This window comes from Mesoplodon densirostris, chromosome 1 (genome assembly GCF_025265405.1).
Source record: "Mesoplodon densirostris isolate mMesDen1 chromosome 1, mMesDen1 primary haplotype, whole genome shotgun sequence".
Classification (NCBI taxonomy): domain Eukaryota; kingdom Metazoa; phylum Chordata; class Mammalia; order Artiodactyla; family Ziphiidae; genus Mesoplodon; species Mesoplodon densirostris.
Window position 1 is genome coordinate 152,120,154 of NC_082661.1, and position 14,576 is coordinate 152,134,729.

Sequence of the window (14,576 nt, forward strand, 5' to 3'; positions counted from 1 at the left end):
AAAAACAGAAGCAAACAAACAGAAAGAAAATATTATATCCATAAACCCAGGGTTAATATTTCTCCATAAATACCTTATATGTTTCCTTCTTAAGAGTCACTTGATATACAGTTTCCATCAGTATCCATGGGGATTGGTTTCAGGACCCCCCACAGATACCAAAATCTGATGATGCTCAAGTCCCTTAAATAAAATGGCATAGTGTTTGCACATAACATATGTACACCTTTACGTATACTTTAAACCATCTCTGGGCTATTTACAATACCTAATACAGTGTAACTGCTATGTAAATAGTTGTCAGCATGGCAAATTCAAATTTTGCTTTCTAGAACTTTATGGAATTAAAAAAAGAAATAACCAAATATCCACATTTGGTTGACTCTGCAGATGTGGAACCCACAGACTCAGAGGGCTGACTGTGTAAGGAAAAGAAACCCACCCTAAAACTTATTGCAATTGATATTGGCCTATTTAAGAAAAAGGTCCCAGAACCTCAAGTTAAAATACATTTTTAAAAATATTTATATCTGGATTTGGTGTAGTAAGGCCCTATATCTTCAGGAACAGGCAAAGCAGATGAATCACAGCATAGCTTTATAACATGATTTTCTCAGGTACCTGGCCTCCTATAGCATTTCATATTTCATACACAGTATAACAATCTTCAAAGCTTAACAGGGAAATGCAAGTATATGCAGAAGAAATGTGTCATTCCAAGTTTACTATGGGTCAGGGATATAAAGAGAACAGGCAGATTCTGTGTGTGTGTGGTTGACTTATACTGGTTTCAGGTTTTGTTAGTCAATAAATGATATGGGGAGAAATAAACGAGCCTCTTCCTGTAATATAAATCCATTTTTCCAATCATTCATTGTTTCAGAGCAACAAAAACTCTCTTCCAGCCTACCAAATTGTTACCTTCTCATCCTCCTTCTCCTCTTCCTCTTCTCTCTCCTCTTTCATCTGGTCTTGTTTTTATGTGTGTATATATTAGCTGTTAGCAACATAACTAAAATGATCAGTTGGAGAGAAAACAAAGTGAACAAATTTTCACCACGGAAAAGAAATTTGATGTGTCAGCAAAGCATAAGGGACATGTCTGCACTATGTGAATTAGAAAAGAGTGAACAGTTCATCTTCAAAATGAAAAAGAAAATAAGAAATGTGGGCTTCCAAATGATTTTCTTAAAGGAAGTTAATTCAAGACCCTAACATATGAGCTTTTAATAATAAGGGGAATAAAATTCTTCTTAATAAAATTGTTCTCTGTTAGACTATAAATAATCAAGTAATCAATATTTGCTGTGCAGTGGCAAATAATATAGTTGAATCAGGGATAAAAGAAAAAGTATTATGTTCAAAACATTTTAAATATTTCAACAGGAGAAAGTTCAAATTCCTTTCAGAAGTACCTTCAGTAAGAAAGATTTAAAGCTGATGATGGGGCTTCCCTGGTGGCGCAGTGGTTGAGAGTCCACCTGCCACTGCAGAGGATGCGGGTTCGTGCCCCGGTCCGGGAGGATCCCACATGCCGCGGAGCGGCTGGGTCCGTGAGCCATGGCCGCTGGGCCTGTGCGTCTGGAGCCTGTGCTCCACAATGGGAGAGGCCCCAACAGTGAGAGGCCCGCGTACAGCAAAAAAACAAACAAACAAACAAAACAAAACAAAAAAAACATAAAGCTGATTATGAAAGCAAGCAGGGAAAAAAGTAAAACAGGGCTCTGTAACCTCCTTTTAATAGTGATACATTAGTGTTTTTCCTTAGAGTGAAGATGGTCCTTCTGTTGAGTCATGGGTAGAAAACAAAGCAAGAAGCCATTCACCCTTGAGAAAGATGAGATAGAAATAAAGCATCTACATGCCATCATAGAAGCTAAAAAGATTCATGTTTCACTAAGTCTGGGCTCTTGACAGGTATTTAAAATGGGAATGGCTTAGTTAACTCTGTGAAAGGGAAGTGACTAGGAAGAATCCACAGGCTCACTTTGAAAAGACAAGCAACTTCTTGGCTGTCTCAGGGTTTTCTAAGGATTAGTGGTTTTCTTGAGGGGATGATTTTTAAAAAGTAGAAGTAAGTTAAAAGAGATGAATTCCAGTCAGTATGAACAAAATATCACACAGTTTCTGGTGCTGAACTGAGTTTAGATCATGCATATAATGGCACATTTATGCCTGTAATTTTCTCATGAAGTAAAAGTAATCCACATTACTCTACATTTTGTTAATTGTCTAATTTTTAAGTACTTATTAAATGGTTGATCACAACCAAAAATGTCTGGGAGGAAAACACTCTTTTCATAATTCACCTGATCAGAAATGCTAATGCCTCAATTGTATATAGAGTATGGAGTCATTCTCCATAACATGGCATTCCAGTATTTCTATCACATATCCTTAATCTTGTTCTTAAAATATTATTTCCTGGATTATATTCTCAGTCCCTGAGCATTATGGGCTTAATTATGTCCCCCAAATTGATATGCTGAAGTCCTTAAAGAGGTGATTAAGTTAAAATGGAGTCATTAAGATGCATCCTAATCCAGTATGATTAGTGCCCTTAAAAGAGGAGGAAATTAGGACACAAACAAGGTAGACAAAAGGAAGACCACATGAGGACTCAGTGGGAAGTCTGCCATCTGCAAGCAAAGGAGAGAAGCCTCAGAAGAAACCATCCCTGCAGACACCTTGATCTTGGAACTCTATCCTCCAGAACTGTGAAAAAATAAATAAATTTCTATTGTTTAAGCCACCTGGTCTACGACATTTTTTTATGGAAGCCCTAGCAAGTAATATACCCAATTTTTGTTAAAGTTGATTAAAAATTTTTCCCCCAAATCTATTCTTTATTGAATATTTATTGAACATTTCCTAAGTGTCAAACATATGTATTATTTTACTTAGAAAAAACCCTGAAAGTGTTTTATACACACACATAAAAACAAAACCAGATAAAAGAGGAGAGAGAGGAGGAAGGGCAGAAGGAGAATGAGAAGGTAACAATTCGTTAGCCTGGAAGGAGATTTTGCTGCTCTGAAGCAATGAATGATTGGAAAAATGAATTTATACTAAAGCAAGAGGCTCATTATATTAAAGGAAGAGGCTCTTTTTTAATATCTCCCTTTAAAGATGTTATGACTTTGCCCCAAATTATGTTGTTTGTTAACACTAGTTGCACCATTTGAATTTTGCTCTTACACATCATAATATTCTATCTTCCCAGTATGAATTCTTTATAACCCTACCCACTCCAGCTTAACTTCTTTTCTTTTCTGGAGCCCTCATTGCTGGACTTCTGATTCAGGATTTTGTTCACTATACCAAATAGTCTATATCTGACATCCCCAATGTTAACATTGCATTAAATTTAACAGCAGGTTTACTATAGTGGAAAGAGAACCGACTTGGATATGAATCTTGAAACTAAGTCAATCCTTGTATGACGTGAACCTCCCTAACCTCTGTGGACCTTATACCTTCATCTGAGGAATGGAGTTACATCTAATATAAGGGCTTTTCTGCGGTTTTATGTAAAGTCTTTACACAGTGCCTCGTTTACAACAGATCCTTATGCATTAATCATAAATAGCCTTTAATATAAAATTTGTAGCTCTAAGACTTCATATTTGTGTGATTCTTTCTAACTAGAATTTCAAGGCTCTTTAAAAAAAAGCTAATATTGCTAAATCTTGACAATTAAGAACTTGTTATTTGCATAATATCAACTACAGCAAAACAAATATTCTTTGAATCAGTATTCTCAGCTAAGAATTGCTTTTTCATTAGGTGCTGCTAAACAGATAATCAACTGTGAAATTATTGACAGCATGAGTAGTTGCTAACTTGAGTTGACAAGCAGCATAAGCCAAACTAAAGAATTATTAAGAAAAAAAATCTACTCTTCATTATTATTTCACTTGTTGATTCATTCACTCAATAAGTAGCTAATGAATGACTAATGCTTGCAAAGCACTGAAATGATGCAGAATTTACAAGGATAAATCAAGAAAGACAGTGTTAATAAAAATACATAAATATGATGAATACAGGATAAAATGTGAAAATTTTCATACTATCAATAGAATTGCATAGAAAAATCTCAATAGAGTCTCTAGGTTGAAGAGATTTTTTTGTAAACTGACTTGATTAAGGCCAACAATATAGAAGTCATACTATTTAAACTGTATTGTGAAAGATGAGAACTATTTAGTCCTTAAAAAAACAGGAGTGTGGATGGAATAAAATATGTTTTTAGTGGAGATGAGGAAGTGCTACACATATGTACAACAACTCAGTAGTTCCATTTAGCTATAATGTAGATTTTCTGCTAGAAAACAGTCGAAAATAAACTTAGAAATCATGAGTGTCTTGAATACCAAAATTAAGGAGTTTGATTTATTCTGACTAAAATAGAGATTAATTACAGATTTTTGAGCAAGAGGGCATTACTCAATTAAAGCAGAGACATTTCTTTAAGTATCCCTCACTCTCCAGTCCAGGCCAACGATGTGCAGGACTAGCCTCATATCTGAGTTACAAATCATATCTCTGACCTTGTACCCAATTTTGGTAAAACTAGACTCTTTAAAATTCCTCTAGATCAGGAGCTTTAATCTTTTATCTATGAATGGTCATTAGGAGTTCCCTGAACAGGGCATAGCCCAGAAAATACATCACATACAATCACACATGCGAGCACGTGCACACACACACACACACACACACACACACACACCAATTTCTTTGATTTATCTTTCTGTCATGTTGAGAAATGAAGAAAATGTTACATCAATGTTTTTATGGCCTTGCTTTAAATGGCCTAAAATGCCACTGTGCATACATATGTGACTATAGTCATTACTCACACCATATTTCATTTAGAATAGTTTCTCGTTGATATAAATTAATTAAAACACATCTTTTTGCCATTGTTTATATTGGGTATAACTTAAGTTGGAAACTAACAAAGTAAAGAAGGTTAAATAAAATTGAAATTACTTTTGATTTTCATTTCACTGAAGAACGTAATTGGCGATAAAACCATAGTATTTATAGAGGGACAAACTTTTTTGCCAATGGTCACCTAAAGTGCTTAAGGCTGCAAAAGCTGCTCAGCTGTGTAGAACCTGAGGATATGTCACAGTATTTGTATTTCTCATGAGAAGTTGGCTTCGTTTAAAGAGCATGGGAACTCAAGCTATCCTAAATCAAACCCTTCCTGAAAAGCATCCTACAATATCACATATTATATTTCCAATTGTCAAACAGAGCTGCTCACAGTTGGAGAGACCTTGATACAACCATATTTCCTGGCAATGACTAAGCTGGTTTGTAGCTTATTCAGGAAAAAAAGTGGAGCAGTATCTGTGATAAATGATATCACCCACTCTAGAAACATTTGTTTTCTAATGTTAGAGAAGGTCATGAAGCGTTAGGGATGCTGTCTTTTCTCATCAGCATGCAGCTATATGAAACTACTAAAATCTCTTTGTGCAGTCAACTCCTATATTTCAGCTTATATGTACTTGGATGACATCAAAAAAGAATTCCTATTTGGAGAGCTCCATTTAGAATCTTCAAAAATCCCTTAATTTTCTCTGCTATTAAAATCTTTAACTGAAAATAAACACTTGATCCTCTGTTCAAAAATGTAATATCTGCAATGGTTGGTAATGCTGTTTTTGCTGTTTAGACAAAGAAAAATATGTAAACAAATCATGATTCATAAAAGTCATCAAATTGCAGCCAAAGATTCTGGAAGAAACCTTGTAGTTTTACTGTGAGACATTAAATTCAATGGAGCTACTGATCTCCACTCTTTTAAATGCTTTGCACAAGAATTGAAAGCAGAAGATCGAGGTTGCATTTTTTTAACATCTTTATTGGAGTATAATTGCTTTACAATGGTGTGTTAGTTTCTGCTTTATAACAAAGTGCATCAGTTATACATATACATATGTCCCCATATCTCTTCCCTCTTGTGTCTCCCTCCCTCCCACCCTCCATATCCCACCTCTCTAGGTGGTCACAAAGCACCAAGCTGATCTCCCTGTGCTATGCGGCTGCTTCCCACTAGCTATCTATTTTACGTTTGGTAGTGTATATATGTCCTTGCCATTCTCTCACTTTGTCACAGCTTACCCTTCCCCCTCCCCATATCCTCAAGTTCCTTCTCTAGTAGGTCTGTGTCTTTATTCCCGTCTTACCCCTAGGTTCTTCATGACCTTTTTTTTTTTTCTTTCTTAGAGTCCATATATATGTGTTAGCATACAGTATTTGTTTTTCTCTTTCTGACTTACTTCACTCTGTATGACAGACTCTAGGTCTATCCACCTCACTACAAATAAAAATTTCGTTTCTTTTTGGGGCTGAGTAATATTCCATTGTATATATGTGCCACATCTTCTTTATCCATTCATCCTTCAATTTATTAGTATGGCATATCACAATGATTGATTTGTCGATATTCAAGAATCCTTGCATTCCTGGGATAAACCCCACTTGATCATGGTGTATGATCCTTTTAATGTGCTGTTGGATTTTGTTTGCTAGTATTTTGTTGAGGATTTTTGCATCTATGTTTATCAGTCATATTGGTCTGTAGTTTTCGTTTTTTGTGACACCGTTGTCTAGTTTTGGGATAAGAGTGATGGTGGCACTGTAGAATGAGTTTGGGAGTGTTCCTCTCTCTGCTATAGTTTGGAAGAGTTTGAGAAGGAGAGGTGTTAGATCTTCTCTAAATGTTTGATAAAATTTGCCTGTGAAGCCATCTGGTCCTGGGCTTCTGTTTGTTGCAAGATTTTTAATCACAATTTCAATTTCAGTGCTTGTGATTGGTCTGTTCATATTTTCTATTTCTTCCTGGTTCAGTCTCGGCAGGTTGTGCATTTCTAAGAATTTGTCCATTTCTTCCAGGTTGTCCATTTTATTGGCATAGAGTTGCTTGTAGTAATCTCTCATGATCTTTTGTATTTCTGCAGTGTCAGTTGTTACTTCTCCTTTTTCATTTCTCATTCTATTGATTTAAGTCTTCTCCCTTTTTTTCTTGATGATTCTGGCTAATGGTTTATCAATTTTGTTTGTCTTCTCAAAGAGCCAGCTATTAGTTTTATTGATCTTTGCTATTGTTTCCTTCATTTCTTTTTCATTTATTTCTGATCTGATCGTTATGATTTCTTTCCTTCTGCTAACTTTGGGTTTTTTTTGTTCTTCTTTCTCTAATTGCTTTAGGTGCAAGGTTAGGTTGTTTATTTGAGATGTTTCCTCTTTCTTAATGAAGAATTGTATTGCTATAAACTTCCATCTTAGAACTACTTTTGCTGCATCCCATAGGTTTTGGGTCATCGTGGCTTCATTGTCATTTGTTTCTAGGTATTTTTTGATTTCCTCAGTGATCACTTGGTAATTAAGTAATGTATTGTTTAGCCTGTGTTTGTATTTTTTACAGCTCTTTTCCTGTAATTGATGTCTAGTCTCATAGCGTTGTGGTCAGAAAAGATACTTGATACGATTTCAATTTTCTTAAATTTACCAAGGCTTGACTTGTGACCCACGATATGATCTATCCTGGAGAATGTTCCATGAGCACTTGAGAAGAAAGTGTATTCTGTTGTTTTTGGATGGAATGTCCTATAAATATCAATTAAGTCCATCTTGTTTAATGTATCATTTAAAGCTTGTGTTTCCTTATTTATTTTCATTTTGGATGATCTGTCCATTGGTGAAAGTGGGGTATTAAAGTCCCCTACTATGATTGTGTTACTGTCGATTTCCACTTTTATGGCTGTTAGTATTTGCCTTATGTATTGAGGTGCTCCTGTGTTGGGTGCATAAATATTTACAATTGTTATATCTTCTTCTTGGATTGATCCCTTGATCATTATGTAGTGTCCTTCTTTGTCTCTTGTAATAGTCTTTATTTTAAAGTCCATTTTGTCTGTTATGAGAATTCCTAGTCCAGCTTTCTTTTGATTTCCATTTGCATGGAATATCTTTTTCCATCCCCTCACTTTCAGTCTGTATGTGTCCCTAGGTCTGAAGTGGGTCTCTTGTAGACAGAATATATATGGCGCGGCCCTCGCCTGTCTCTGGAGCTCCTTTAAGAGGTGCTCTTAATCCCCTCTCCTCTCGCACCAGGAAACAAAGAGGCAAGAAAAAGTCTCTTGCCTCTTTGGCAGGTCCAGACTTTTTCCCGGACTCCCTCCCGGCTAACCGTGGTGCACTAACCCCTTCAGGCTGTGTTCACGCAGCCAGTCCTCTCCCTTTGCTCCCACCGAAGCCCAAGTCTCAGCTCCCAGTCCCGCCCGCCTCGGTGGGTGAGCAGACAAGCCTCTCGGGCCGGTGAGTGCTGGTTGGCACCGATCCTCTGTGCGGGAATCTCCCCACTTTGCCTTCCGCACCCCTGTGGCTGCGCTTTCCTCCGTGGCTCCGAAGGTCCCCCCCTCCGACACCCACAGTCTCCACTCGCAAAGGGGCTTCCTAGTGTGTGGAAACCATTCCTGCTTCACAGCTCCCTCCCACTGGTGCGGGTCCCATCCCTATCCTTTTGTCTCTGTTTTTTCTTTTGCCCTACCCAGGTACGTGGGGAGTTTCTTGCCTTTTGGGAGGTCTGAGGTCTTCTGCCAGCGTTCAGTAGGTGTTCTGTAGGAGCTGTTCCACATGTAGATGTATTTCTGATGTGTCTGTGGGGAGGAAGGTGATCTCTGTGTCTTACTCTTCCGCCATCTTGAAGCTCCTCCGAGGTTGCATTCTTGTGGCAGAGAATTTTTCACCTAACAATAAATAATTCCTAAATGTTTGAATGAACTTCAGGCAGATGTTTATTTTTTGAATGAACAAGAAAGCCTACCTCAAAATAATTAGACAGGAAGCTAATTCAATGCTTCCTTTATTTGTTGAAAGTTTTTAATATCCAATCAAGTCTATTTCTGACTGCTTTATCTCAATGTTTCTGAGAGAAGTATGTTAAAATTTCCAGTTACAATCCCTGATTTACATTTACCCTGTGGTTCTGTCAAAAGTTATTAATATATACTTGAAGTAGTTTATACTTCATGTTTGTGATGAGTATAACTTCTGCATCTATTGTACCTTTTATAAGATCTCTTTTCTTTGACCCATTTTCTTTTTCACCTTAAATTCTATTTTGACAATTATTAAGGTTATTACCTCCATTTTAATGATGATTCTTATTTGCCTGGTATCCTTTTTTAACACTTTTATTTTTAACCTTTAGTATATTTTTAAGAAAAAGATCTTGAAAAAATTGCTGGGCCTTATTTTTAATTCAATCTAAAAGTGTCTTTCTAATTGATAAATTAAGCCAATAGAAACTTCTTTGAAAGTACTGTTATGTTAGAACTCATGTGTGTTTTTCATTAATTATACTTTCTGCTCATTTTTTTCTCCATTTATGAGTCCATTGGGTAGATTGACTTGTCTTCTGGTTGTTTCTAAGTTATACATGTGTCCCACACTTTTCAGAAACACTGTTTATTGTCCTTCATTCTTTTTTCTTTCTGTCCTTTAAATTAAATAATCTATTCATCTCTTTACCACCTTTGTTAATTTTCCTTTTGAGAGCAGCTAAAATTTACTGTTGAGTGCCTCTAGTGAATCTTTAATTATCAGTTGTTCTTTTCAACTCCAGAATTTCTATTTTTAATGATCTCTCTCCCTTTACTGATATTACTTATTTGATGACATATTTTCATCATATCTTCCTTGGATTCTTTAAGCTTGATTTCCCAACCCTAGACTGGGATCTAGTGGGAAAAGCAGCCCAGTATTCTTGACTGCACTTGCCCAGAGAAGAGCACTGGGTTAAAGTTTCCATAACAGGGAGCTGTAGGAGAGGATATAAGGGAACAATTCACAGTTTGAATGTCAAAGACTCATGTTCTTACCAAGATTTAGCAGCTGTTCTTGAATTAATATTTTTCTATTTCCTGTGTTTCCTATATCTTGTATTTCCATATCATGTATCCATTCCGGCCATTAGGACAATTTCCAGAGGCTTTAAATAATTTATTTTTATAATTTTCACCAGTTAAATTGTTATTTTGCTAGGAAAATGTTCCATCAAGCTTTTTACTCTGCCATTCTACTTTTGAATGAATATTTGAATTTGCATAGCATGCTCAGGAGACAGGACAATGTTGAACATTTTGCTGTGGCTTGTATATAGGCAGCACTAGGAGATGAAGCTAAGAGATATGTTAGTGCTATATGGTAGAACCCATACCAGGGATGTGGACTTGGTCTCAAGAATAAGGGAAAGCCATCCAAAAAGTTTAAATAAAATAGTGACATAATCAAATGTGTGTGATGTCGGGGAAATACAATTAAAAACAAAATCCCCAGCCAACCCAAAACCTCTCAAAAAGAAAAAAAATATTTTTATTATTGAATAAGCATTAAACCAAAATGTGATGGGTTTCTTAGGCAATCTGCCAAAGGGATTCCAAAGACCGAAAAAACAATAACCTCACCCTTTTATATAGCCAAGCAGATACAGCCCGCTAGATTGATATTCTCGAGATAAACAATAACTAGTCCTCAATAAAAGGACTTGATGGCACCGTTTGTCCACACAGTTCATCCTAACACCTGGTCATTGGGGTGGACTTCTACGTTAGCTAATTGACTTTATCCAAAGGAAAAATAAATTTCTCATAACTTTTTGATGAGGGGTTTGTTTCATGTAGCCAAGCACTAGCTAAATTTAAGCTCCTACCTCCCCACAGAAACTGGGAAATAGGGAGTTATGAGGCTATCTTCCTTGATGATTATATTTCAGAGATGACTCCCAGATCTTTGAGAAAGGTTTTAAAACTGGCAAAAAGTCATATTTAGCTTTTAAAAATATTTACATACATCTCAAAGAGAAATAAATAACAAGTTTTCTAAAGAAAAATGCTTTAAGAAAAGGGAGGGGAAAAAAATCTCTTTCTCTATTTATACCAGGGAAAATTCTCTTTAAAAATCTTTTCCGTGTGTAGTTGCTTTCACAGTTACAACATCATTTAGTTCAAAATGTAAAGGTTTGCGACATTTGCTTATGATTCATTGATCTTGGAAAAATCAACTATACAAATCTTTCTGCATAAAGAATAACTGAAACAAAATGATACTGTACTTGTCTAACAGCTTGTTGTATTTGCGTTATTGCTGACCTAATCTTACCAAAGTCTCAGCAGGACATATGGGAGAATTGAATATGTGAAGCAAATCTGTTTCTTCCATATTTTATGGAAGAACAGTCACTATCTCCCACAAAACTGTGTATTTTATTCATATTGAAGGGGAACAGAATTTTCCACCCCCAGATATGTCTCTTTAGCATAAGGATTATTTTAAGCTGGTTATTTTTAAGACATTGCAGACACAGGAGAAGCTCTGAAAACCTAGTAAAAGTTACCCTTCTGTAAGAAACATTTACATTTTTAAGGAAGAAATTTGTAAGGGTGCCTTCCTCTCTATACCAGGAAGTGGAGGATGAGAAAAAATCTCTAGAAACTTATCAATGGTGAAGGCAACAATTTAAATCTATATAATTACCAAACCTTTATATACTGTGCTTTTTCCTGGTAACCTTTATACTGACCTTTCCTACCCAACATTTTTTTTCTTTTGCTGGATATGGTATTTAAGGTGGTGCCTTGAGCCATTTTGGGGAGTTATTCACTTTTTCTGGGTCTCTTCCTTGTATACAGAAAGAATACATGTATTTAAAATTCTGTTGCTTTTTCTCCTAATTAATCTGTCCTTTAATACGAGGTGGAGTGAGGGTCTCAGCCAAGAACTTAAAATGATGATTTAAGAACTCTCATTTATTTTATTTTTTCCATGAGCCAAGTGTAACACTTTGTTTTCTCTCTTTTCTTTAGGGCATGCTACCTCACTGAATCTATGGTAGTTATCACTTAACCAAGAATGAAGACATCTCTTCTCTCAACCTGAAGTCACAAGCCTAAGCAATGAGTCTGAACTTGAAAGGTATTTAGAAGACTTAAAAAGTCCCACGGGCCCCAAAAGTTTACTCACACAGAGGTGTCATGTCCCTCCTCCCCATTCCTATGTTAATGGAACACTCCCATCCAACCCAGATACACACCACCACTTCTGTAAGAGAATGGCTCCTAAATTCAGTGACAGCAGATATTTTTAAAACTTCAATGTTCTCCAGCCATTTTGAACCAATTGTCATTTTGACATTATCACTTTAACCCCACTTTTGGTCTTTGCCCCATCAAAGTTGACTAGAGTTAAATAGATTGTGTCAACAGTGTAAATAATCACAGAAAAGACCATTCTGAACTGATAAAAAATAGCTTACAGATTAGGTAACAAAATAAATCAAAGTCTTTTATCCAGTTACTAATGAATTAATAAACTCAAATTTGAATGGTCCAGTTTTTCACATGTAGTAGATATTCAGTAAATCTTAGTTACTTTTCTTCTTAATGAAGGTACCACTTAAATTGCTTATGTCAACATTATAAAATTAGGACTTTATTAAAAGAAATAGGCATTCCTGTCAAGGTTGTAAGAGTATCAGACACAGGGTAGAGAAAATCAAAAATTCTCTCCAAAAAGGTAATGGAGGATTGAGGAATAGCCCAATAAAACAAGTAAGAAGAAGTTAAATACCAGAGTAAGTCAATTATAGACCAGAGGCTACAAGTAGAAAACACTTAGATCCTAATAAAATATTTTCTTCTATTTATTACAAAGGTTTTCTTCAATTTTTATATTACAATTTGTGTGGAAACTTAAGAAGATAATAGAGCCCCAAATTATATAGGAGGCTCCATTCTATCACCTAAATTTACTTAACAAACAAAGAAACTAAATTAGAAAAACTCTCATGGAGAGAAAAATTCCACTAGGGGCAAATTTGTTTCAATGAGTTATTATCCTTATCCAAATAAGATCCATCTGAAAGTTAGGGAATCAAGAATGCTGATGAGTTGATGATGAATATATGATATAGAATATCAATAAGATGATAATATGATAGAATCCACCTAATTGGCATACCCTGGTAGAAACAAAAATATGTTAATTTAACAAGCATTCCTATCTTCAGAGGCTCTTAGGAATACCTTGTGCTGCAAAATATGCCCTTTTAAGTAATATCGTTTGCAAAAATATCTGGAGATATAATTTTTAAAATGCAAAAGTTAAGATTTCCCAAGCATGTACAGCACATATTATAAAGAAATTTTCTACTAAGTAACTGATATAAATTCTTTCTAGGGTATGCCTCAATGACTTTCTTGCAAAGAACATATTTATAAAAATAAATTCATGAGTAAAAACATGTCCTGCAATTTAATGTTGCCTGGTGTGTGCAGCTGATACAAGCCAAACTATTCAAAAACCAATCAGTTCATATCTAGATAATGTATTAATACAACTAGACACTGATAACCTTAAATTCAACCTGAATTGGACATTATATCACCACCCAACTAACAGGTTAACTACTAAAGAATATGTGACATGGAGTTTTATTCTCTTTTCTATCCTATTTCTGTGCCATTTTTGTTGCTAGAATAATTGGATTCAGTGTCCAGCTCTCTATCCACTCTGCAATTAGGGTTTCTCAGATGCTGATTAAAATATGATTGAAGACAACTCAATCAGACACCTCTAATAGCAGTTGATTGATTCTACAGTATACTTTTCATTCTTTAAATGTATATCCTATAAGATACAGAAAGGACTTGATGAAGAACAGATATAAACTTATTTCAGGCTTAAATAATGCCAGCTTGGGGGAGGAAAATATTTAGTGAATATAGTAAATAGAAAATCTTGTGAATACCAATGATTGGGCTTACCAGCCAATGGATGGTTTTAATAGCTCCATTTAATAGCTCAATGGATGAGCTATGTCAGTACACTGTGGAATCTGACTACACCCAACCACATGGTCTTGTATAAAGTTATTAACAGCTCTAAGTTTGAATTTTCTTATCCATAAAATAGAGATAAGAATATTTTCAATCTCATGTGACAAGTGTGAATTAGCAATGAAATCATCTATGTAAAGTGCTTGGCGGGAGTATTATTCAATAATGTTAGTAATTCCTAGCTTTTGATTTATATATATATTATTTTATTAATAGTGTGAAGAATGGATATGGTAAAAAATATGAAGGGATTATTTCCTTCTTCAGCTCCTTTCAGAAGTCAGCTTTGTCTTCTGTCTTGTTACCTCAGTTAGAGCAATTGTTATTCTCCCAACACAGTTTACAATTAATGAATACTGGAAAGGAAGACATTCGACCTACTTAACCAAAAATCTTAGTTTAACAAAGGACTGCCAGTGGTCAAAACAGCATCCATAAAATATTTTTCATAAAAATTTTATTTTATTGAGATAGAACTGACATATGACATGGTGTAACTTTCAGGTGTACAATGTATTGATTTAATATATTTATGTAGTGCAATAGGATTGCCACCATAGCATTAGATAACACCTCTATCACATCACATAATTATCATTTCTTTTTTGTGAAGAAATTTCATTTCTTAAGCAGTTTTGAAGTTATAATACTGTGTTG